The 26,367-nt window shown below is 37.2% G+C and overlaps 1 protein-coding gene and 1 non-coding gene across 3 annotated transcripts in view; one reads left to right on the top strand and one right to left on the bottom strand.

Annotated features, from left to right (window-relative positions):
• Grm5 (glutamate metabotropic receptor 5) overlaps nucleotides 1-26,367 on the top strand; it is a 532,992-nt gene that overhangs the window by 70,368 nt on the left and 436,257 nt on the right. The window lies entirely within an intron of this gene.
• Nucleotides 7,202-7,333, bottom strand: LOC116895051. Its single transcript, XR_004387234.1, has one exon. It is a non-coding gene; the product is annotated as a small nucleolar RNA SNORA17 (small nucleolar RNA).

Here is a 26,367-nt window from a genome sequence, read left to right as displayed (position 1 = left end):
GGATGGGAGGGGAACACCCATATAGAAGGGAGGAAAGGGATTAGAGGGATGTTGGCCGGAAACCAGGAAAGGAATAACAATTGAAATGTAAATTAGAAATACCCAAGTTAATAAAGTTGGAAAAAAATAAAAAGGGTTATAATATTCTCTGGAGTCTAAATTCTTGAGAATTTTGTATATATTGGATATAAGCCCTCTCTCTCGGATGTAAGATTGGGAAAGATCTTTTCCCAATCTGTTGGTTGCCATTTTGTCCTGTTGACAGTGTCCTTTGCCTTATAGAAGCTTTGCAATTTTATGAGGTTCCATTTGTCAATTCTTCATCTTAGAGCATAAGCCTTTGGTATTCTGTTCAGGACCTTTTCTCCAGTGCCCCTGTGTTCGAGGCTCTTCCCCACTTTCTCTTCTATTAGTTTCAGTGTATATGGTTTTATGCGAAGGTCTATGATCTACTAGGACTTGAAATTTGTACAGAGCAATAAGAACAGATCCATTTACATTCTTCTCCATGCTGATCTCCAGTTGAACCAGCATCATTTGTTGAAAATGCTCTTTCTTCACTGGATGGTTTTAGCTCCTTTGTCAAAGATCAAGCAACCCTAAGTGTGTGGTTCATATCTGGGTCTTCAATTCTATTCCACTGATCCACCTGGCTGTCTCTGTATCAATACCTTACAGTTTTTATCACTATTGCTCCGAAATACTGCTTGAGGTCAGGGATGGTGATTCTTCCAGAAGTTCTTTTATCGTTAAGGTTAGTTTTCCCTATCCTGGGTTTTTTGTTATTCCAAATGAATTTACAAATTGCTCTTTCTAACTCTATGAAGAATCAAGTTGGAATTTTGATGGGGATTGTATTGAATCTGTAGATTGCTTTTGGTAAAATGGCCATTTTTACAATATTAATCCTGCCTATCCATGAGCATGGGAGATCTTTTCAACTTCTGAGATCCTTTTCAATTTCTTTCTTTATAGACTTGAAGTTTTTGTCATATAGATTTTCACTTTCTTGGTTAGAGTCACACCAATGTATTGTTTATCATTAGTTAATATTTTGAAAGGTGTCATTTCCCTAATTTCTTTTTTTTCCAATCTGTTTATCCTTTGAGTAGTGGAAAGCTGCTGATTTTTTTTTGAGTTAATTTTATATCCAGCTACTTTGCTGAAGTTATTTATCAGGTTTAGTAATATTCTGGTGGAACTTTTGGGGCAATTTAAGTGTACTATCATATAGTCAAATAGTGATATTTTGACTTCTTCCTTTCCAATTTTTATCCCTTTGACACCCTTTTGTTGTCTAATTGCTCTTGCTAGGACTTCAAGTATCATATTTAATTCGTAGTGAGGAGTGTGGGTAGCCTTGTCTAGCCCCTGATTTTAGTGGAATTGCTTCAAGTTTCTCTCCGTTTCATTTGATGTTGGCTACTTGTTTGTTCTATATTGCTTTTACTATGTTTAGTTATGGGCTTTGAATTCCTGAATTTTTTTAATACTTTTAATATGAAGGGGTATTGAATTTTGACCTTTCTCAGGATCTAATGAGATGATCATGTGGATTTTTTCCTTTGAGTTTGTTACAGAGTAGATTATGCTGATAGATTTCCCTGCATCCCTGAAATGAAGCCTCCTTGATCATGATGGATGATGGTTTTGATGTGTACTTGGATTTGGTTTGTGAGAATTTTATTGAGTGTTTTTGCGTCAATATTCATGAGGGAAAATAGTCTGAAGTTCTCTTTCTTTTGGGGGTCTTTGTGTGGTTTAGGGTTAAGTGTAATTGTGGCTTCATAGAAGAAATTGGGTAATGCTCCTGTTTTTATTTTGTGGAATAGTTTAGAAAGTATTGGTATGAGGTCTTCTATGAATGTCTGATAGAATTTTTCACTAAACCCATCAGATCCTGACCTTATTTTGGTTGGGAGACTTTTAATAACTGCTTCTATTTGTTTAGGAGTTATGGGACTGTTTAGATGATTTATCTGATCCTGACTTTGGTATCTGGTATTTGTCTAGAAAATTGTACATTTAATCCAGATTTTCCAGTTTTGTTGAATATTACTTTTGTAGTAGGATCTGATGGTTTTTTGAGTTTCCTCAGATTCTGTTTTACATCTCCATTTTCATTTCTGATTTTTTAAATTTGAATACATTCTCTGTGTCCTCCAATAAGTCTGGCTAAGGGTTAATTCACCTTTTTGATTTTTCTGAAAGAATCTCCTGGTTGTGTTGATTCTTTCTATGGTCCTTTTTGTTTCTACTTGGTTGATTTCAGCCCTGAGTATGATTATTTCCTGCCATCTACTCCTTATTGGTGTATTTGCTTCTTTTTGTTCTAGAGCTTTTAAGTGTGATGCCAAGCTGCTAGGGTGTGCTCTCACCAGTTTCACTTTGTGAGCACTCAGAGCTCTGAGTGTTTCTCCAGCACTGCTTTCATTGTGTCCCATAAGTTTGAGTATGTTGTACCTTCATTTTCTTTAAATTCTAAAAAGTCTTTAATTTCTTTCTTTATTTCTTTTTTGACTAAATTATCATTCATTAGAGTATTGTTCAGCTTCCGTATGCTTGTGGACTTTCTACCATTTTTGTTGTTATTGAAGACCAATCTTAGTCCCTGGTGATCTGATAGGATACATGGAATTATTTCAATCTTCTTTTATCTGTTGAGACCTGTTGAGGTCTGTTGAGTGTTTTGTGACTTATTATCTAGTCAGTTTTGAAGAAGGAACCATGAGGTGCTGAGGAGAAGGTATATTCTTTTGTTTTAGGATGAAATATTCTATAGATAACTGTTAAATCCATTTGGTTCGTAACTTCTGTTAGTTTCTCTGTGTCTCTGTTTAATTTCTGTTCCCATGATCTGTGTGCATTGCTTTATGAATGTGTTTCCTTTGCATTTGGAGCACAGATATTCAAGACTGAGAGTTCACCTTGGTGGATTCGTCATTTGGTGAGTATGAAGTGTCTTTCTTTATCCTTTTTGATACCTTTTTGTTGAAAGTTGATTCTATTCTATATTAGAATGGTTACTCCAGCTTGTTTTTTGGACCGTTTGCTTGAAAAATTGTTTCCAAACTTTTACTCCGAGATAGTATCTGTCTTTGTCACTGAGGTGTGTTTCCTGTATGTAGCAAAAATGCTGGGACCTCTTTAAGTCAGTGTATTAGTCAATGTCTTTTTTCGTGGGGGGACTGAGTCCACTGATGTTAAGAGGTATTAAGGAATAGTGATTGTTGTTTCCTGTTATTTTTGCTGTTAGAGATGGAATTATGTTTGTGTGTCTCTCTTCTTTTGGGTTTGTTGCAAGAATATTACTTTCTTGCTTTTTCTAGGGTGTAGTTTTTTTCCTTGTGCTGGAATTTTCCATATATTATCCTTTATAGGACTGGATTCGTGGAAAGATACTGTGTAAATTTGGTTTTGTCATGGAATATCTTGGTTTTTCTATCTATGTTAATTGAGAGTTTTGCTGGATATAGTAGCTTGGACTGGCATTTGTGTTCTCTTAGGGTCTGTATGACATCTGTCCAAGATCTTCTGGCTTTCATCATCTTTGGTGAGACGTCTGGTTTAATTCTGATAGGTCTGCCTTTTTATGTCACTTGACTTTTCTCCCTTACTGCTTTTAATATTCTTTTTTTGTGTGTGCATTTGGTGTTTTGACTATTATGTGATGAGAGTAATTTCTCTTCTGGTCCAATCTATTTAGAGTTTTATAAGCTTCTTGTATGTTTATGGACATCACTTTCTTTAGGTTAGGTTGGTTTTCTTCCAAAATTTTGTTGACGATATTTACTGGCCCTTTAATTTGGGAATCTTCGCTGTTCTCTATACTTATTATCCTTAGGTTTGATCTTCTCATTGTGTCCTGAATTTCATATGTGTTTTGGGTTAAGAGCTTTTTGCATTTTACATTTTCTTTGATGGTTGTGTCAATGTTTTCTCTGGTATCTTCTGTCCCTGAGATTCTCTCTTCTATTTCTTGTGTTCTGTTGATGATGTATATGTCTATGACTTCTGATCTCTTTCTTAAGTTTTCCATCTCCAGGGTTCTCTCCCTTTGTGATTTCTTCATTGTTTCTATTTCCATTTATAGATTGTGGAAAGTTTTGTTCAATCCCTTCATCTGTTTAGTTTTCTTGTAATTCTTTAAGGAATTTTTGTGTTTCCTCTTTAAGGGCTTCTACTTGTTTACCTGGGTTGTCCTGTATTTCTTTAAAAGAGTTACTTATGTCCTTCTTAAAGTCCTCTATCATCATCATGAGATCTGATTTCAAATCCACATCTTGCTTTTCTGGTGTGTTTGGATATCCAGTGGAAGAACTGGACTCTGATTATGCCATGTAGTCTTGGTTTGTGTTGCTTAATTTCCTGTTCTTGCCTCTCCCCATCTGATTGTCTTTGGTGTTAGCTGGTCTTACTGTCTCTGAGAGTGGCTTGACCTTCTTGCCAGCCTGTGTGTCAGGACTCCTGGAAACTCTTTTTCTCCAAGTGGGATCTGGGTACAGAGAGCTGTGTCACAGGGTAAGCTCTGGGTGTGCAGGCAGAAACTGAAAGGATCCTGTCCCAGACTACTCCTAGGTTTCTGTGCCCTGAAGGCTCCAGGCAGGTTCCTCTTGGGGAATTTGAGCAGATGTAGTGGTCTCCTCAGTGCTCTCAGTTTTGTCTGCACTTCTGGGAGTCCTGCTGTCTACCCATGAGATCTGAGTAGAGAGAACTGTGGGATGGGGACAGCTCTGGACACAGGTAGAAACCAGAAATACCCTCTCTCAAGCTGATCCTGGCTTTGTGTGTCCAGAGGGCTCTATAAGGGCCCTTGCAGCAGAAATGGTGCTCTTATGTCTGCTCTCAGGTGTGTTAGTGCCTTGGTGACTGACTTTCAGCTCTGGGCACAGGGAGGGACTAGAAGGATCCTGTCCCAGATTTCTCCTATGTTCCTGTGTTCAGAGGGCTCTGGATGGGTTCCTCTTGGGCCAGGAATGTGAGAAGTGGTGGTTCCCCCTTAGCTCTTAGGATTGTCTGCACTTCTAAGAGTCCAGCTCTCTCCCTAATGGGATTTGGGTACAGAGAGCTATGGGACCAGGTCAGCTCAGGGTGCAGGTGGAAACTGGAAGCTGTCTTATAATTCTTTATACTTGCTTGTTATAAATTGAAATATCATCAATCTCACATTTTCTGTGTAAGGCCATTGATTTGTGTGTTTCAGTATTTTATCGTTTGTTTTGTTTCTGTTTGTTGTTGTTTTTAATCTCCTATCTTTGATACTCACTTTCTCTGGCATCTTTTGTTGAAGTGAATGTGACTTCCACTAATTTTCTTTAATATATTTGCCAAAAATCAAGAGAATGTGAGAAATTCCCTCTGATTCTCTGCTCTGGTTCACTGGTGTCCATGTTTGAACACCTGTCAGAAGCAAACATCATTTTTTGCAGTGAGAAGAGTGGATAAGTCTCAACCCCCCCCAAAAAAAACAAAACAAAACAAAAAAACAAAAACAAAAAACAAAAAAAACCGACATGATTTTATCCTGTTTTTTCAAAATTGTTTTATTTTACATTTTACTCACATTTTAGAATAATATTGTCTATGTCTACAAAAACCTATATGCTGTCAAATTTATATTCAAATTCTTTAATTTCTGTATAATTTTAATTGCTGTGGTTTGTTTGTTCGTTTGCTGTTCACAAATCACCACTGCTAAAAGATAATCTGATGTGTGCATGTATTTGTCAAGCCTCCTACTCCATGCATAAATTCGCTGACTTTTCAGAAACACTTACAGATTCCAGGAGATTTTCTTTTGAGACAATCAGCATTTCTGAAAGGAGCAACTTTATTTCATTCCCTTTAGTGTTCCTCCTGTTTACTGTTGCTTCCTGCTGCAGTGGCTACAAGATCTTGTATTTTGGTGATTAGTAATGGGAAGATTGCATAGAATAATCTTGTTTAGAGAATACTGTAAGAGAGCATTCAATTTTTCAGTCTCAACTAAACCCATTCTTTTGTTTTTCTGCAGATACTATTATCAAATTTTGGAAGTTTCCTTTGCATTAGCATTACTGATATGATCACATAATAAGCTATATTACTATAGCTGATTTTCAAACATAAAAAGTCAACCTTTCACCTACTTCTTTTTTTTACTTTTTATAGGTTCTTTGTGAATTGCACATCATACAGCCTAGTCTTATCCATATCCCACTCCCTTCACACCTGGATCCACCTTTCACTCTGGCAACCCAATAGGGGGAAAAAAAAAAACCTTGTTGTGGAAGCTGGAGTATGTCCCACAGTATTCATATCCTTTTGTCTACTCTTTGCTTGCAAATGTTCTAGATGGGAAGGAATTGGAGCAGTGGGATGGTGGTGGTGGTAGTGTTTTCTTCCTCATTCATGTCATCTTACTGCAGACAAGCGGTGGAGCCTAAGTTCATGCCTGCTGAGCTGGTTAGCCTGTGCCCCCCAAACCCCAGTGTTAGCTCTACTGTGATGCCCAGGCTACATAAAGGGTTTACTCTCCCAAGTGCTGTAAGTTGTGAGGGTGTAGGGCCATTTCTCCTTCTGTCATGACCTCAGGGTGTGGTCTTCAGGTTGGTAAGTGAGATAAGCACCGGGAGCAAGTCATCTTGCCTGTGCCCATACTACCAAACAGGAGAGGAGTGGTAGGGCCAGTTCTCCCACATTTTCCTCAATACCAGCTCACAAGCAACTTTTGTAATGTGCAGGACACACTCTCCCCAAATATTGCAGCTGGCTAAAGTGCGTTCATGCCCGTAGGGCCAAATCTCCCACAATGCCCAGGCAATTGTAGGGCCAGCTCTGCACAGCTCTCAGACACCAACATGTCACCAAGCAGCAGCCCAGACCTTTGAGGGTAACAGAACCCTGCTCCAGGGCCATCGACCCAGACATGACTCCAAGAGCAACACAGGCCAGATCCCCACCATGGTCCCAGGTGGCATCGCTGTATCTCACAACCCTCAAGTCTCCAGCTCTGCTTCTCTTCAAAAGTTATCTATCTCGGGCTCACTCCAGCCTGGTACTCAAGGTCCCCGCAGGGTTCTTCTAGTATCTGATATGGTCCCTGTCCTGGGAGCCTAGCCAGGTCTCCCTGGTATCGGACTGGTGGTTGCTTTACCCTAGCTTCCTGTCCTGGCCCTCTGAAGCCAGACTGATGGTCATCTTAGGCTCACTTTTTTCAGGGAATGTTAGGCTACTAATCATTCAGATGTTCGGAGGATAAACACTAAGCATCAGATATAGCCTCTCTCCTCTCTACCATTTACTGATGCACTGGTAAAACACCAGCCATGTCTGCAATGCATCTACGGGCAGCAGTAGATAATCTTCTTCTTCTTTTTTTATTATTAACTTGAGTATTTCTTATTTACATTTCGAATGTTATTCCCTTTCCCGGTTTCCGGGTCAACATCCCCCTAACCCCTCCTTCTCCCCTTCTATATGGGGGTTCCCCTCCCCATCCTCCCCCCATTACTGCTCTCCCCCCAACAATCACGTTCACTGGGGGTTCAGTCTTAGCAGGACCAAGGGCGTCCCCTTCCACTGGTGCTCTTACTAGGCTATTCATTGCTACTTATGCGGTTGGAGCCCAGGGTCAGTCCATGTATTTTAGTCCCTGGAAGCCCTGGTTGGTTGACATTGTTGTTCATATGGGGTCTAAAGCCCCTTCAAGCTCTTCCAGTTCTTTCTCTGATTCCTTCAATGGGGGTCCTGTTCTCAGTTCAGTGGTTTGCTGCTGGCATTCGCCTCTGTATTTGCTGTATTCTGGCTGTGTCTCTCAGGAGAGATCTACATCTGGCTCCTGTCGGCCTGCACTTCTTTGCTTCATCCATCTTGTATAATTGGGTGGCTGTATATGTATGGGCCACATGTGGGGCAGGCTCTGAATGGGTGTTCCTTCTGACTCTGTTTTAATCTTTGCCTCCCTATTCCCTGCTAAGGGTATTCTTGTTCCCCTTTTAAAGAAGGAGTGAAGCATTCACATTTTGATCATCCGTCTTGAGTTTCATGTGTTCTGTGCATCTATGGTAATTCAAGCATTTGGGCTAATAGCCACTTATCAATGAGTGCATACCATGTGTGTTTTTCTGTGATTGGGTTACCTCACTCAGGATGATATTTTCCAATTCCCTCCATTTGCCTATGAATTTCATAAAGTCATTGCTTTCAATAGCTGAGGTATATTCCATTGTGTAGATGTACCACATTTTCTGTATCCATTCCTTTGTTGAAGGGCATCTGGGTTCTTTCCAGCTTCTGGCTATTATAAATAAGGCTGCTATGAACATAATGGAGCACATGTCTTTTTTATATGTTAGGGCATCTTTTGGGTATATGCCCAAGAGAGGCATAGCTGGGTCCTCAGGTAGTTCAATGTCCAATTTTCTGAGGAACCTCCAGACTAATTTCCAGAATGGTTGTACCAGTCTGCAATCCCACCAACAATGGAAGAGTGTTCCTCTTTCTCCACATCCTCGCCAGCATCTGCTGTCACCTGAATTTTTGATCTTAGCCATTCTCACTGGTGTGAGGTGAAATCTCAGGGTTGTTTTGATTTGCATTTCCCTTATGACTAAAGATGTTGAACATTTCTTTCGGTGTTTCTCAGCCATTCGGCATTCCTCAGCTGTGAATTCTTTGTTTAGCTCTGAACCCCATTTTTAATAGGGTTATTTGTCTCCCTGCGGTCTAACTTCTTGAGTTCTTTGTATATTTTGGATATAAGGCCTCTATCTGTTGTAGGATTGGTAAAGATCTTTTCCCAATCTGTTGGTTGCCGTTTTGTCCTAACCACAGTGTCCTTTGCCTTACAGAAGCTTTGCAGTTTTTTGAGATACCATTTGTCGATTCTTGATCTTAGAGCATAAGCCATTGGTGTTTTGTTCAGGAAATTTTCTCCAGTGCCCATGTGTTCGAGATGCTTCTCCACTTTTTCTTCTATTAGTTTGAGTGTATCTGGTTTTATGTGGAGGTCCTTGATCCACTTGGACTTAAGCTTTGTACAGGGTGATAAGCATGGATCGATCTGCATTCTTCTACATGCTGACCCCCCTTCTTTTCCTTAAAGGCAATGAGATGGTACAAATCCTGTTCTTGTCTCACAGATCCCTGTAGTTTATATTTTTGTTTATAAAGAGTCATTTTCTTCTGTTCAGATTGGGTAGTTTCCATGTTTCTATTTTATAATTCACAGATTATTGAATAAATTAAAAGGTTTTTCTGTTTATTAATTTTTGGCTACATATTTCAATTCCAAAATTACTATGAATTTATGGCTTTTATCTTTAGATATTTTGCTGAAGTATTTAAATTAATTTTCCTAATAAATGTTTATATTTCTAAAATTTAAAATAAGAATTTTGTAGTTGAACAGTACAGAAACACATTTATATAGATTAAAAATCTGTATAGACAATTTAATACAAGAATTATATTGATATTGTCATTATTATTTATTCCTTCACAGAATACTTTTTCCTGATGTATCTCTCTGTTTTTATTTGTGTGTACATGTGTATATATGGCTATGTCTTTGAGCATGTTAGAGCACAGATATCTGTGTATATGAATTTGTGTGGATATGTGTGTTTGTGTTTGACTCTGTGTTCCTATGTAGAAGTCACTAGTTGACATCAAGGTGAGTTTTTGTTATTAGATATTGTCTTTATTTATATTTCAAATGTTATTCCACTTCCCAGTTCTCCTTCTGAAAACCCCTATCCTATAACCATCCCCTTGCTTCTATGAGGGTGCTATGTCACCCACCCATCCATTCCCTCCTGACTCCCTGCCATGGCATACCCCTACACTGGTGCATCAAGCTTTTACAGGAACAATGGTTTCTCCCCACATTGATGCCCAAAAATGCCATACTCTGCTACTGGAGCCATGGGTTGCTCCATGTGTAATCTTAGTTGGTGGTTCATCCCTGGGAGCTCTGGGGTTCTGGTTGGTTGATATTGTTCTTCCTATGGGGTTGCAAAACCTTTCAGTTTTTTCAGGCCTTTTTCTACCTCCTCCATTGGGGACCGCATGCTCATTCCAATGGTTGGCTGCAAACATCTGCCTCTGTGTATGTTAGGCTCTCGTGGACATTCTCAGAGACAGTTCTATCAGGATCCTGTCAACATGCACTTCTTGACATCCACAATAATGTCGGATATACAGGTGTGGCAGTCTCTGGATGGCCTTTCCTTCAGTTACTGCTCCACACTTTGTCTCTGTATTTCCTCCTGTGAGTATTTTGCTCCCCCTTCTAAGAAGGACTGAAGCATCCACACATTGGTCTTCCTTCTTCTTGAACTTCATGTGGTTTGTGAATTGTATCTTGGGTATTCTGAGCATTTAGGCTAATATCATGAGTGCATACCATATGTGCTCTTTTGTGATTGGGTTACCTCACTCAGGATGATATTTTCTAGTCCCATCCATTTGTCTAATAATTTCATGAAGTCATTATTTTTGATCACTGAGTAGTACTCCATTGTGTAAATGTACCACATTTTCTGTATCCATTCCTCTGTTGAAGGACATCCAGCTTCTGGCTATTATAAATAAGGCTGCTATGAACATAGTGGAACAGGTGTCCTTGTTATATGTTGGAGCACCTTGGGTATATGACTAGGAGTGCTATAGCTGGGTCCTCAGATAGTACTATTCCCAATTTTCTGAGAAACCTCTAGACTGCTTTCCTGAGTGGGTGTACCACCTTACAGTTACACAAACAATGGAGGAATGTTCTTCTTTCTCCACACCCTCACCAGCATCTGTTGTCACCTGAGTTTTTGAACTTAGCCATTATGACTGGTGTGAAGTAGAATCTCAGAACTATTTTGACTTGTACTTCCCTGATGACTAAGAATGTGGAACATTTATTTAGGTACTTCTTGGCCACTTCATATTCCTCATATTCCTTGCTTAGTTCTATATCCCATTTTTTGAAAAGATTATTAGGTTCTCTGGAGCCTAACTTCATGAGTTTTTGGATATATTGGATGTCGGCCTCTATCAAATACAGGATTTGTAAAGATCTTTTCCCAATATGTTGGTTGCAGTTTTGTCTTATTGACAGTGTCCCTTTGCCTTACAGAAGCTTTGGAGTTTTATGAGGTCCCATTTAGACTTGTTGATCTTAAAGCATAAACCATTGATGTTCTGTTCAGGAAAATTTCCCCAGTAACCATGTGTTCTAGGCACTTGCTCACTTTCTCTTCTATTAGTTTCAATTTCTCTGGTTTTATGTGGAGCTCATTGATCCACTTGGACTTGCGCTTTGTGTAAGGAGATAAGAATGGGTCAATTTGTGTTCTACCATATGCTGACAGCCAGTTGAACCAGCACCATCTGTTGAAAATACAGTCCTTTTTCCACTGGATGGTTTTAGCTCCTTTTTCAAATATCAAGAGACTATAGGTGTGTGGATTCATTTCTGAGTCTTAATTTCATTCCATTGATCTACCTGCCTGTCTCTGTACGAGTACCATCTAGTTTTTTTTTTTTTTTTTTATCACTTTTTTTTGAGGTTAGGGTTGGTGATTTCCCCAAAAGTTCTTTTTATGATTGAGAATAGTTTTCACTACCCTGGGTTTTTTTTTATTCCAAATGAATTTAAAAATTGCTCTTCCTAACTCTATGAAACAGTGTGTTTGAATTTTGATGGGATTGCATTGAATCTGTAGATTGCTTTTGGCAAAATGGCCATTTTTACGATATTAATCCTGCCAATCTATGTGCATAGAACATATTTCCATCTTCTAAGATCTTTTAAAGTTTCTTTCTTCAGAGACTTGAAGTTTTTGTCATACAGATCTTTCACTTGCTTGAGTAGAGTCACGTCAAGGTATTTTATACTATTTGTGACTATTGTGAAGGGAATTTTCCCTAATTTCTTTCTCAACCTGTTTATCCTTTAAGTAGAGGAAGGCTACTGACTTGTTTGAGTTAATTTTATATCCAGCTACTTTGCTGAAGTTGTTTATCAGGTTTAGTAGTACTCTGGTGGAATTTTTGGGATCACTTAAGTGTACTATCATATCATCTGCAAATACTGATATTTTGACTTCTTCCTTTCCAATTTGTACCCTTGACCCCCTTTTGCTATCTAATTGCTCTGGCTAAGACTTCAAGTACCATATTGAATAGGTAGGGAGAGAGTGGGCAGCCTTGTCTAGTCCCTGATTTTAGTGGGATCACTCCAAGTTTCTCTCCATTTAGTTTGATGTTGTCTACTGGTTTGCTGTATACTATGTTTATGTATGGGTCTTGAATTCCTGATCATTCTAATACTTTTACTATGAAGGGATAGTAAATTTTTGAAATGCTTTCTCAGCATCTAATGAGATGATCATGTGATTTTTTTTCTTTGAGTTTGTTTATATGGTGGATTACATTGATGGGTTTCCATATATTGAACCATCCCTGCATCCCTAGGATGAAGCCTACTTTCCCATGATGGATGATCGTTTTGATATGTTCTTTGATTCGGTTTGCAAGAATATTATTGAGTATTTTTTCATTGATATTCATAACAGAAATTGGTCTGAAGTTCTCTTTCTTTGTAGGGTCTATGTATGGTTTAGGTATAAGTGTAATTGTGGTTTCAAAGAATGAATTGGGTAGTGTTTCTTCTGTTTCTATTTTGTGGAATAATTTGAACAGTATTGGTATGGGGGCTTTCTATGAATGTCTGATAGAATTCTGCACTAAACCCAACTGGTCCTGGGTTCTTTTTGGTTGGGGCACTTTTAATGACTGCTTCTATTTTATAGGGTTTACAGGACTGTTTAGATTGTTTATTTGCTACTGATTTATCTTTGGTACCTGGCATCTGTCTAAAAAATTGTTTACTTCCTCCAATTTTCCAGTTTTATTGAGTATAGGCTTTTGTAGTAGTATCTATTAATTTTTTTTATATTTCTTCAGTTTCTGTTGTTATGTCTCCCTTTTCCTTTCTGATTGTGTTCATTTGGATATTGTTTTGTGCCCTTTGGTTAGTGTGGATAAGGGTTTGTCTAACTTTTTGATTTTTCTCAAAGATTCAACTCCTGGTTTTGTTGATTTTTTTGTGTAGTTCTTTTTCTTTTTACATGACTTATTTCAGCCATGAATTTGATTATTTCCTGTCATCCACTCCTCTTGGGTGTTTATGTGTATGAGTGTTTAATATATGTTTGTGCAGATTGTGTGTGTATGTGTGTGTGTGTGTGTGTGCGTGCGTGAGTGCGTGTGTGTGTGTGTGTGTGTGTGTGTGTGTGCTGAGGCCAGAAGATCATGCCAGATTCCCTGGAACTGGACTTACAGAATGTTATAAGCACCATGTAGTTGTTGGGTGCCATACAAGAGTATCAAGTGTTCTTAACTTATAAATCATTTATCCAGCCTCTGTCTTAGGATGTTTATAGCATTTGCCCTCAAAGGGATGTGAATCCATAAAGATTCCTCCCAGCCATTCATCATTTCTTTCAGCATCTTTTTGATTTCTTGTTCGTCACGTGTAAAACATCGTCAATGTGTTTCCTCATTACACTACTAACTAAATATCTAAGGCAGAGCCAACCATATCTTAATTGCAACCAGTAAGGTTTGTTTTCCTAATTCCAGTTTTTATATTAAAGGCTGTATTCTTTTTCTTTTTTCTTTTTTTTTTGTAGTAAGCAAAGGCGAGGTTTATTACAGAGATCTATTACGGGGATCTCCGGGTCGACACGTATCCTGCGCAGGAGACAGACATGTCGACCCCGAAACTCAAAAGTCAGGGGTTTATATGCATAAGTCATATTCAGTTTTTTCTTTTCTCTGTTCATATCTTGTTACTAAACACATTTTTCACATTTTTCCACTATGATGAATATATCATTGTATATTGCTTTACCATTCTACATATGCCAGTCAATGAAACATGTCTGTCTCTTCTTTTATTCCTGTAGTACTGAAACTTTCTAAAAGTCAATGATATTCTCTCTCTCTCTCTCTCTCTCTCTCTCTCTCTCTCTCTCTCTCTCTTCTTTTTTCTCTATATCTCTCTTGATTTCTATTAATACAAAGTGTGCAATTACATGCTTAGATTCCCTTGATTAAACTGTTTAATGGTTATTTCTATGCATTAACACAAAACCAAGCCCAAAATACTTTAACCTGTAATTTTGAGACCACATTTTAATATAAGCTTCTTTAGTTCTCTGAGATACACCCAACATAACCATATGTATATGCCTGCAGTTGTCAGGGTCCCAGAAAACAATAATTTTTGATAAAAATGCAGCCATACAATTTTGGGCAGAATGTTGGACACTTTGCTTCATTTAGTGGCTCTTTGTCAAGCCTATCAAATGAACAGAATATCAATAATTCAAATAATTAATAATTTTAAATATGCAAAAAAAGAATGTGGTACATCAGTATTCATGGTAAACAGTTTAAGTGTCAATTAAGGTAGGTGTACATACAGAAGTCACAGCTCACAAGGTGATGAAATATTATTCACACAGAAGAATGAAGGACATTGTGCAATCAGCAACAATGTAGAAGAACTTGGAGGGGGTGTTGTCTAAACGAATAAGCGAAAAGAAGGAAGAAAATTATTGTGTGATCTCACCATATGAATATCCTCAAAAATTCAGAAGCAGGGGCTGGAGAGATTACTTAGTAGGTAAGAACCTTGACTTGTCTTCCAGAAGACCAGTGTTCAATTAACAGCACTAAACATAGCAGCACCAAACCTTTAGTATCCTCTCCAGGAAATCTGGCACCCTTCTCTGGCTATTAAGGCAAGTATGCATAGGTTATTCATACATACATACAAACAAACCACTTGTAATCATTTTATAAAATGCTAGAAGCAGTGAATAGAACAGTAATTCCTACAGATTGGTGAGTAGGAGAAGGGGTGTCTGTTGGGGAAAGGGTGTGCCTGGCATAGACTGAGCACGTTCCTTGTATTCTAATATTTCACATGGTTAGTGATGGTTGTTGAATGATTTTGATCGTGAAGCTCATTACTCAGTGTAACATGAAATATCATTTCTCAAGTTAAATGCTTTTAATCTTTCAGCAGCTAAATATTTTATGATAAAATGATTCCATAGAAATTGATCCCATAGAAATCCCATGAAGCAAGAATCTTAGAGTTGAGTGTCATGTATTGAACTGTAGGTCAAATACAATGATGAAATGCAGGAATGTTGAAGCTTTCTTGTTTCCTCCTTATATACTTCTTTCTCAGGTTTCCTGGGGAAAGAAATTATGCTGATGCTCATGAGGATCTGCTGACAGCTGAGTAGAATGCTAAATATAAGTTATAGTGATGGAAGCAAAGGTGTTAACCAACAGTGCTGAGATAGTCAATAAAAGGCTTGTGACAAACTTCTTCTCTGTACTGAATGTTTAAATCTAATGGAATTGTCACATAAGATGAACAAATATCAGTTCATATCATGTGGCAAGCCTTGTAAAGGAGTGCAGATTATAGATGTCCCTGAGAGACACATCTGAAAAATTATAGAGTTTCCTGTATTAATAGTTGTGCAAAGTTGATGAGGCCACAGAAACAGAAGTTGGAATAAATAGTGTCTTAAATGCCTTGAAGTTGAATCAAGAAAAGTTTAGAGAAGAAATTTAACAGTGAAACTTTTAGGAATAACTTTGCTTTTATAGAGAAGTCTCAAAACTATAAGAACACCCAAATATTTTACCACTCAAACTTCCCTGCCATTAGCATCTTCTATAATTGTCATAGGACACATTGGTCAAGGAGACATTAATGCTAAGTGTTATTATTGATATCATTAATTTACTGTCTTTAGTTGATATCAACAGTTTTCTACTAATGTATTTTTTTCTACTTCAGAATTCCATTTGAGTATCATATAACATTTACTAGAATTGTGTCCATGGCACCTTCTGACATTTAACAGAGTATTGGTGTTTGTTTTTCATGATGTTGTAATTTTAAAAGTAGTTTATTAAAACCATTACTATTGTCAGTAAAAATTCTAGGGATATCTAAAGTCCATTTAGTGGTTCTGTCATAGTAAGAAAAGATAACCTCCTCTATATAGCTCACTTGTATTCTTAGGATCTGTGTGTGAAGAGGCTGCTTTGTATTAATGCTACTCTTTCTGCAAAGCAACAGTAAAAGTTCAGTCTTCCTTTCTGATATAAATTCAATCACTTTCATTCTTATTCAATCTTACCCACTTGAAGACTAAATTGCCTAATCCTCTGTTAGTCTGTTGGCTAAATTACTTTACTCTCTCATCCTAAAATTCCTTCTTCTAGCTATTTACATGATTGATTAGTTGGCTAAATTATTCTATATTTTATAAGTTGTCATGCAAACTCCTTATTAACATGTAGAGATGATGTCATGATTGTAAACTACAATAGTGAGGACTAAATTTAACTAATGCAGACATGTAGAGTCTCACACTGCAATCATTTGACACTTGACAATAATTCTAACAGACTTTGAGACAATAGGAAAATTAACTATTACACTCATTAAATTTGAAACACAAGTAGTATTACAAGAAATTGTAAGAAATAATACTGAGATAGTTCTTGCACCTATTACCCAGTTTCTACCAATGGGAATGACCTGTAACACTATAGAGCAATATCACCATGAAGACAAATTGGGGAACAGAAGAATTCCACCACCACTAAGAACCCCCAGGTTTCCCTTCGGTAGTCATATACTCTTCTTCATTTTTCCACTCTTCTCTGACTCCTGTCAACCCCCAAATGAGTTCTTTAAATCTATAATTTTTAATTTCAAGTATATTATATAAGTATAATTATGTAAGAGCTAATGATTAGATATCAACTTTTTAACTTACCGTAATTATCTGGACCTTTTTCTAGAAGGCTGTATATATCACTGATATTTCTTTTCAATTACTGAGTAGTTCTCTAGGTTACAGATGTAGATTTAGGGTATCTGTTTCAGGTGATGGTGAATAAATCTGCTATAAATATTTCAGAAATATTTTTAATGATAACTAAGATTTCTTTTGGGGGACAAAAACTATATTGAATTTAATATTTTATATATTACTGAAATATCTATTATAAATATATACAAACATTTGGATAATATATGTGCATGTATACATATATAAATATATTTAAAGAAACTCTCAAGAGAGCCATTACACACTACTTTTAGCACTGTATAGTTTGTTGATGCCACTTTTCATCTTAGACATTCTGATAGTTGTGTTATGATAACTCATGGTTTTAATTTAAATTTCTAGTAGAAAATGATAGTAAATGTCTTTGTAAATATCCCTGTATATTTTAATCAATGTAGACAATGTGCTCATTTGCATGTACATATTCTTTTCAGTAATGATTCATATCCATCTTATGTTTCTTATCATCATTTTCCATTGTGTGGCTTTACTGTTGATTTTCATTCTTCTAGTTATTCATTTTTCATGAGAACACTGTTTACAAATATAATCTCCCCATATAAAGACTGTCTTTTCACACTCTTCATATGGAGTTTCATTGGTAATCATTTCAAAGGTTAACAATATTCAGTTATATAATTTCTTTTGGCTTATGCTTTCCTTTATATACAGAAAACTTTGGTTTTGACATTGTAAACATTTTATAGTTTATTGTTTCACATTTAAGCTATGTATTTAATTGAATGTGTGTATGTATTGTTTCTGTTGAAGTCCATTTTTCATTATTTCTATAATTTTTCTTTATTCTTTGAGAATTGTTAGCATGACTAAAATATATTCGGCCTATATCTGCCTCTGCTGAATCCCTTCAACTCCCCCTAGGAAATCTCCCTTTCCCTCTCTCAATTCCATTGCTCCTCTATTTCCTTCTCCTCCTTTGCTTACTCCTTCTCTTTCTCCTTCTCCTCCTTCCTCACTGAGTGCGATTAGTATCTCTAGTATTTGTGCAAGCCAGCCAGTGAAGCATGGTTAAGGTATCAGCAGCCATGCTCATGAAGAGAACTTACTTTTCCTCTCCAGAATCCACCCATTGTCAATAATTCTTAAACTGAAATGAGACTTCATGAAAGCTCTGTCATCCATGCTGGATTTTGAGTGATTTGATCTTTTGCAGGTTAGGAATAAGTAAACACATATGTCCAGAATATATTATTTTCCTAAAAGTCTTGCATATTTCCACCCCTTCTTCCAAAATGTTCTTTGATATTTGGGGGAAGGATTCTGAGACCCATTTTCCTGCTCATTGATACCCCATCTAGATTGACATCAATGTAGAAAGTCTGTATTTATTATTCTGAATTTCGTGTACATAGTTCAACAATGTGCTAGGCATGTTTGTGGAGCCTTTATGTTATTTCTAAAGTTTCTATTTTTACTTCTTTCATTTATGAGGTCATCCCAACACCATTGTACTTTGTCTTGACCTGTAGATTTTAGTGTATATATGTATACTTTTGCTAATTTAAATTAATTGTGTAGTGTTAGCTTGAACAATGACACCTTTAGCCAGATAAAATTTAGCCATTCAGAATTCTCAGGTATTTACAACGTTTATATGTTGAAAACACGTGAGATGAAATTCTCAAATCCATTTAAAAATGCTCTTTCATTTATACAAAGGTTCTTTTAATCTTTCCAAATGAATCTATTATTTAAATTTTATTTCTGGAATCTAATTCTGCTTATGCTAGGAATAGTATTCATTCACTCTATTAGAAAATTAATATAAATTGAGAGGATTTGCTTCAACGTTGATTAGTTTGGTACAGATGAATTTATTCCTTTGTTCTCATTCCAAATAGGTTAATTTAGTGGGAATAGACTGCGCATGTGGAAAAAGAACAACCATGCTTAATATACTCCGAAAACACCTCTGGTGGAAGTAGTTTTCAGCTGTGGGTGTTAAGGAGTTCCAGTTTTATCTCCAGAAGGCATGCTTTAATCTTAAGATTTGAGGATGCATGGAACTCATGCAATGAAGAAGCTCCTCTGGATGCCCTGGTCCACAAATATTTACTAAGCATTGTCTGTGTATTTGACATTAGGAACACAGTGCTATAAACTAATAGATTCACTTACTGCAGTCAAAGTTAACATAAGACCTGTTACTTGTTTGATTTTGTGTCAATTTGTGTATTCAGTACTTGCATTTTTAAGTATTTTGTGACACTGGAGAGAGGTAGCTTGGTGGGTGAGAACACTTGCTGCTATTGCAAAGGGCTGGAGTTTAGTGCACATAACTTAGGTCTGGCAGGTGCAAAGCATCTGTAGCTCTACTTCCAGGACCCCAGGTGCTTTGATCTGGCCTCTGCTTCCATCAGTATCAATATGTGAACACTTACAAGCAGAAACATCAGAACAGCCCAAATTCTAGTGTGGATGAAGAAGCTCACGAAGTCCTAATTCTACTAAAGAGCAATTGATCATTCATGGTTATAGTAGGAAGTGAATCAGATTCTACAGGAATGTGGTTCACAAAAAGCCACACACACTCCAGGAGATCATCATGTCAACATGCACATAGAGGCATCATTTGTAGTCTGGGTTTAGTGAAACAAGATCACATGATATTGAGAGGAAAATGTCAGCGAGATAGGGGAGGAGTTGAAAGAAAGGAAATGAGGGATAGATTTGCTCAAAACACATTATATACATATACATTTTTCAAACAATAAAAAACAGAAAATATATGCTTAAATATACTGTTACTATAGTCCCATCTTCTATATTTACTAGTTAGAGAGAAGAACTTTGAAGAGTAATATTCAGATTATCTTTTTTCTATTTTCGAAAAATGTAGAGTTGACAAAAAAGGAGATTTGAAATTGACCAATCTTCATTGGACAAACAATAAGGACTCATTCCTGAGAGGTGCTGGTTCTCCTTCTCCCAGAAGACAATAGTTACTGTATTTATTTGTCTAGAGATGAGACCTCAAGAAATTTTACTCTTCCCATTTGAGAAATATAATGAAAGAGACAGAGACTATCAAATGAGAATTTAGAATAGATACCGAGGAGTTTAGAGAGAGCTGCTGGAACCAGTTGGAGTTAAAAAGAGGAAGAATTTATGTAATTCTAAACTAATTAAAAACAATACAAGGAATCACAGTTTATAAGACTGAAACACATTTAACTAGGATGTAGGAACATGTTTTTATAAACTGGAACCACAAAAAAGAAACAGTGATAAAAATTAAGTAAAACTCTTGTGTGTGTATGAATGTGTGTGTGTGTGTGTGTGTGTGTGTGTGTGTATTCATATAACTTAGATGCTTAGAAATACAAAGTTCTAAACATCTTTAAGCCCAGGGTTTCTGGATTTTGGCAATGCACTTAACAAATTCTCATTATGCCATTCCACGTAAGATGCCAAATGAGGAATGGAAAACCCAGATAGAGTCAAAAGAGATTTGTCAATGGTAAGAACCATGCAGATAGTAAGACTTGCAACACATTGTAAATCTACATTTTCTTCACATAGTTGTTAAGAGTTCAGGTTCCAGTTAGAATACCTGGCCATGTTACTGATCTTTAATTCATCTGAAAGTGCTATCAACAATTTTCTTATTGTGTGTTTGTGAAGCATCTCCCCCAGATTTTCTAGTTCATGTGAGGTATCACTGTAGGGTCAGGAAGGTCCAATCAGTGGTCCATCAAAAGTCACATGTGGCCAGAATGTGACCCAAAACAACACTATGAATTTATTTAAAATCTTCTGGGACGTTTATTGTCTTTTCAGTAAAATATGATGTCTCAACTCCATGTATGAAATTGTTGATGACAATGTTGTGTAGCAATGTCAAGAATTTAGACACATGTAGTAATGATGGAGGATAACCTGTATGATGTAATCAATGAACTCTGATCCTAACTGTATCATGTTAGACATTTGAAATATTGATTTAGATACTGTACACATATAATATTGTTCATATTGGAAGAAATTCAGTTCTTTGAAATTTTTATCTGTTGACAATACTAGAAAGAGCAACAGTGAAAATAAACTATGTCACTTACTGAGTGCTTACCACAGGTCAGTTAACTTTTAGATATGACCCTTTTTAACTTCTAAACTTAAAATTTAAATTTTTATTTCATTACTTTACTTTCATTTCCTTGTTTTATGTTTTCAGATCCAGGTTGTAATGTAATCCATAATGTCACTGGCCTGTGAGGATGGTCTCTGGAACTCTTACTCCTCCTGTCCCCTCCTTCCAAGATTCTGTGATCACTATATGCCATGTCTCATTTCCTTTGGTCCTCATAATAATCATAATAACCCAGAAGTAAGTTTCTCTGTCTCTATTTACATGTGAAATCTTGTTTTACGGAAAAGTCAAGGAATTGCCCTCTATGAACCATCACACAGTGAGCTTCCTGTAATTTAGACCATTGATAGGTCTATCTCCCAACAAGGACTTAACATTGCTCTATTTTCTCTGCTTCCTCTATGAGATGAATTTTACAGACATGATGCTATATTTTACTTCAGTTTAAAATATATTATGCTTAAATGTAATTACAACAAAGTAGATGCAGCTTTCTAATTTTCTTTCTTTTTTTTATCTTTAGTAACTTGAGTATTTCTGATTTACATTTCGATTGTTATTCCCCTTCACGGTTTCTGGGTCAACATCCACCTAACCCCTCCCCTCCCCTTCTATATGGGCTTCCCCTCCCCATCCTCCCCCATTACCGCCCTCCCCCCAACAATCACATTCACTGGGGTTCAGTCTTGGCAGGACCAAGGGCTTCCCCTTCCACTGGTGCTCTTAGTAGGCTATTCATTGCTACCTAAGAGGTTGGAGCCCAGGGTCAGTCCATGTATAGTCTTTGGGTAGTGGCTTAGTGCCTGGAAGCTCTGGTTGTTTGGCATTGTTGTTCATATGGGTCTCGGGCCCCTTCAAGCTCTTCCAGTCCTTACTCTGATTCCTTCAACGGGGGTCCTATTCTCAGTTCAGTGGTTTGCTGTTGGCATTCACCTATGTATTTGCTGTATTCTGGCTGTGTCTCTCAGGAGAGATCTACATCCGGTTCCTGTCGGCCTGCACTTCTTTGCTTCATCCATCTTATCTAATTGGGTGGCTGTATATGTATGAGCCACATGTGGGGCAGGCTCTGAATGGGTTTTCTTTCTGCCTCTGTTCTAAACTTTGCCTCCCTATTCCCTCCCAAGGGCGTTCTTGTTCCCCTTTTCAAGAAGGAGTGAAGCATTTGCATTTTGGTCATCCTTCTTGAATTTCATGTGTTCTGTGCATCTAGGGTAATTCAAGCATTTGGGCTAATAGCCACTTATCAGTGAGTGCATACCATGTGTGTTTTTCTGTGATTGGGTTACCTCACTCAGGATGATATTTTCCAGTTCCATCCATTTGTCTATGAATTTCATAAAGTCATTGTTTTTGATAGCTGAGGTATATTCCATTGTGTAGATGTACCACATTTTCTGTATCCATTCCTCTGTTGAAGGGCATCTGGGTGCTCCAACATATAACAAAGACACATGCTCCACTATATTCATAGCAGTCTTATTTATAATAGCCAGAAGCTGAAAAGAGCCCAGATGCCCTTCAACAGAGGAATGGATACAGAAAATGTGGTACATCTAATTTTCTAATTAAAAACAAATCCCAGTGTTTGTCCACACACCCGGGCACATACTACTAGCTGTGTGTTAGAACAAAAATTGATGAAATTGGGAGGGAAGAATGGAAGGAGGTATGGGTGGAGATGGAGGGAGGGGAATGGAAATGGATTTGACCAAAACATATGCAAGTACATAATTCTCAAAAAATAAAGATTTATAAAGACTTTGGCTTGCTACAGTGAAGACTGAATTTCTGTTCTAAGTGCTTAAAGGACTAGTTAACAAATTCCATCACTGCTCTGAGAACTGTAGTTCTGAGGGACTTGAAGGCCACTTGTAAATGCTAGTGCTTATTTTGATTCTTTCTGGTGTTCTTTATATTGAGCAGTCCACCCTGTTGAATTACAGATCCACCTGGCTCTCCTTTTAAAGAACCAGAACAACCTCCTTCATGCCTCACAAGAAAATGACTGAGTATGCTTCAAACATACATTACACAGGATAAGTTTGAAGAAGGTAGAAAGACCGTGCTTCAAGGAGAACTGATTAATGAACATCAGGATGGTGTCCATGATTTTGCCAGAGAGACTTATCTCCAAAGCTTGATAAGATTATCTCAGTTTAAGAAAGAAAATTTTAAAAATTTAGGGGATGAAATTTCTTGAGATGAAAGTCAGTTAATATATGATTGTAAAAGATAAGGAAGGGTATGAATCCCATGTTTGAGGAGAAGGTCCAAATCTTGTTACTTTCATGTTTGCAAAACTTATGTGCATTTATATGCAACATTTACCTTTATATTGACATGGGGTAAATATATGTATATTCATATTTGTGAAGATATTGTTTATACAACATACAGACACTCACATATGAACACACATATACCAGTGCATGTTTAAGGTCAGTGGGAAGAAGGCAATTCCTAGTAAAAATCTAAATTTCATATAGCATTGTCCTCTTTTTTAAACTTAAAATATACTCATTAAATTTTCACCCATACCTACTATAAAAACCTTAATTTGTTCCATGGGAGTTTAATATTGTAAAGTTTCATCACGGGTAATTCTAAGCCATGAATACATTTATGATCTGAACATAAAAGGCTATGCATGCTGTAGATGAAAACTGGTGTTGCTGCTTATAAAACAGAAGCTATTCTGAGAGCCTGCAGTCTCATTCAGTGAGTGAAATTTCTCTGGGAGCAGTGTCTCTGATTATATAGTTAGTCAGAGGGCTCCTGAATTCTGCCTTTGCTTTAGGTGATGGAAGGCTTCACTCACTAGTAAAGCCGTTGAGGGGTCTTTTAATCCTGTTTATATACGTCCATCCTTCTACTCACTCAAAATTCCTTTCAGTGGATAAGTAAAATAAATGTTAAGATCCTGGCTACATTTGCCCTCCTTAGCTGTTCTTCCTTCACGGCTCTGCTCCACTTCCTCTGAGGCCACCATTGTAACATCTGTCTGTTCAAAGTTTTTTCATTGCATTAAAATGGCATTTTTCTGGTATATTTTGTACCAAATAGAGGGGGATTTAGAGAAGTCTATTTAGTCACAAATTACCCAGATCCCTGTAGATGTAAGAGTGATTAATTACGGAATGAAATTATTTTAGTGTGACATAAACCCAAATTATTGAGTTGCATCTAAGAAAAGGAAAGTAGAACATTAGACTGCCTAAAAGCCCCTGTGAGTGTTAACGGAATAAAGTAGCCTGAAATGTACAGGTATTTCCCTTCCTCCCTAACCTACTCATCTGTGAGCACCCCAGATTTGACTTGGCCCAGGAATGGGTTTTTGTATCATTATTCTGACAATATGTGGGGTTTATCATGGCAATTTATTCAGTGTCGTGAATGCCTGATGTTTAGCTTTTACTGTTTGTATAATAAATTCTGTAAATGAAGATGGTATACGGATGACATGTTTACACATTCATTTAGATAATTCTTCAAGTATAGAGAAACACCTTGAAAGGAACTAACCAAGGCTAAGATTGAGGGTTTTTTTTTTTTAATTTCAACTTTTTGTATGTTAGAGTATATGGTCCATTTACCAGCATGGAGTAAGGAACATGGTATAGCTATGTGAATGCAGTTCAGCAAAGCCCATCATCTGTATTCAGTGTTATGTCACTGAAATCCATAGAAGTTCAGTCATATACCACAGGTACATTGAAAGGCAAATATATTAGTTAAGTACCGAGTTTCAAACTCTGCTTTTCTAGAATTACGAAATTGGATCATCGTTTCCAGCAGAGCCATTTAGACTGAGGAAATCTCATCTTTTAAATTTAAGAAGACATTCTAATGTCCACTGAAGAACAAATGAGCTAAATGGGGTTTGGAATGGTCTGTACTATTGCATAAATTGTGATTTCATCATTTGACCTGTCAAGTCTTTGTTATGAATTAAGCACTATTATTACTTCCAGTCATTAAGACACTAAAATTTTGACTGGTTCCTTTCAGTTTTATATCTAGTAGATATAAAAACTGAAGAACAGGGGCAGAAAATAAAACTTCCCTAGTTGCTCTTTTGGCCTGACAGAAGGGCACAGCATTTAGTTTGGCACTTGGAAGGCAAATAGTTCTCTGAGTTTGAGGTCAACCCATGCTAAAGAGAAAGTTTCAGGACAGCTAGGGCTGCAAAGAGAGACCCTGTAAATGTAACTTGTATTCTCCTGTTGAAATTGTCATCTCAGAGGCTTACTGCCTCTACCAGCTGACCTAGGCTTAGTTCCAGAAGCTTCACATCTCCATATTAAACAATGGTTTCGGCCTCTAGATTCACTACGGAGTAAGCTCACACTTTGTAGTTCTTTCTGAACTCTGGCTTGCTGGCTCTGTTCTAGTTCAAACTCCTCTCCAAGATGATTGATTCAGTTTGGCCTCTCAGCCTCTGACAGAATTGCTGTAATTGGCCTCAAACTTAACTCCAGCAATCTGTTCCTAGCTTCTCATTCTCTAGCTGATTCTGTCTTCACCTGTGTCTAGCTTTTTGTCTCTCTTGGCAGCCTGTCCCTGAACTGTCCCAGTAAAACTGCCTCCTTCCTCTCTACACTGCTCCCTCTAGTAGTTTTTCTTTCCTCTCCTCATGATAATTGGGCATATCTTATTCTGTTAAATCTATTTGTTGCTCAATTAGACTTTTAAACATGGGTGTTTCCTTCTGAAAACTAACTTTGCCTTCATTGTTTGGGATTAAAGGTGTGTACTAAGAATATGTCTGTATTCCAGATGGATCAGAGAGAAATAGATGATCTTTGGATGTCACCAGAGCTGCCATATTGCTGGCTTAAAGTACCTCTACAAGACCATGTCTTGAACTATCCCTGACCACAAAAAGAAATATTAAAATATAAGGTTTTATGACTTAGTCACACAAAGATGCATCTGCTTAGTCCAAAGAAAGCATTGTCTGCACCCTTCAGCAAAGTTTTCCTTTTATTCTAATCACTCCAAGGGAAGTCAATTACCAAAACAATCAGGAGTAGACTGCAGCTTTTCCTATCTCATGACAAATGACTCCAAATATTAATAACTTAAAATGTTTGTTAGTTTATACTGCCTATTGCCTGAAGAATTTGAACTCAGCAGTGTCTCATAACATCATAGTGACATATCAGCTTAGACTGCAATCTCCTAGGAAAGCTTGGCCAGTGGAACATTTTATCTGAAGTGTTCTGATGTGTTTGTAAGCACAATTTAAATCTCTAATGGTTGCTAGTGAGTTTTCAATGCTCTACCACAAGAACATGTTCCAAAATCAAGCCAAGCAACCTCACA

This window comes from Rattus rattus, chromosome 2 (genome assembly GCF_011064425.1).
Source record: "Rattus rattus isolate New Zealand chromosome 2, Rrattus_CSIRO_v1, whole genome shotgun sequence".
NCBI classification, from domain to species: Eukaryota; Metazoa; Chordata; class Mammalia; order Rodentia; family Muridae; genus Rattus; species Rattus rattus.
The sequence above is the reverse complement of the archived record's forward strand: the minus strand, read 5'-3'. Positions and strand labels throughout refer to the sequence as shown.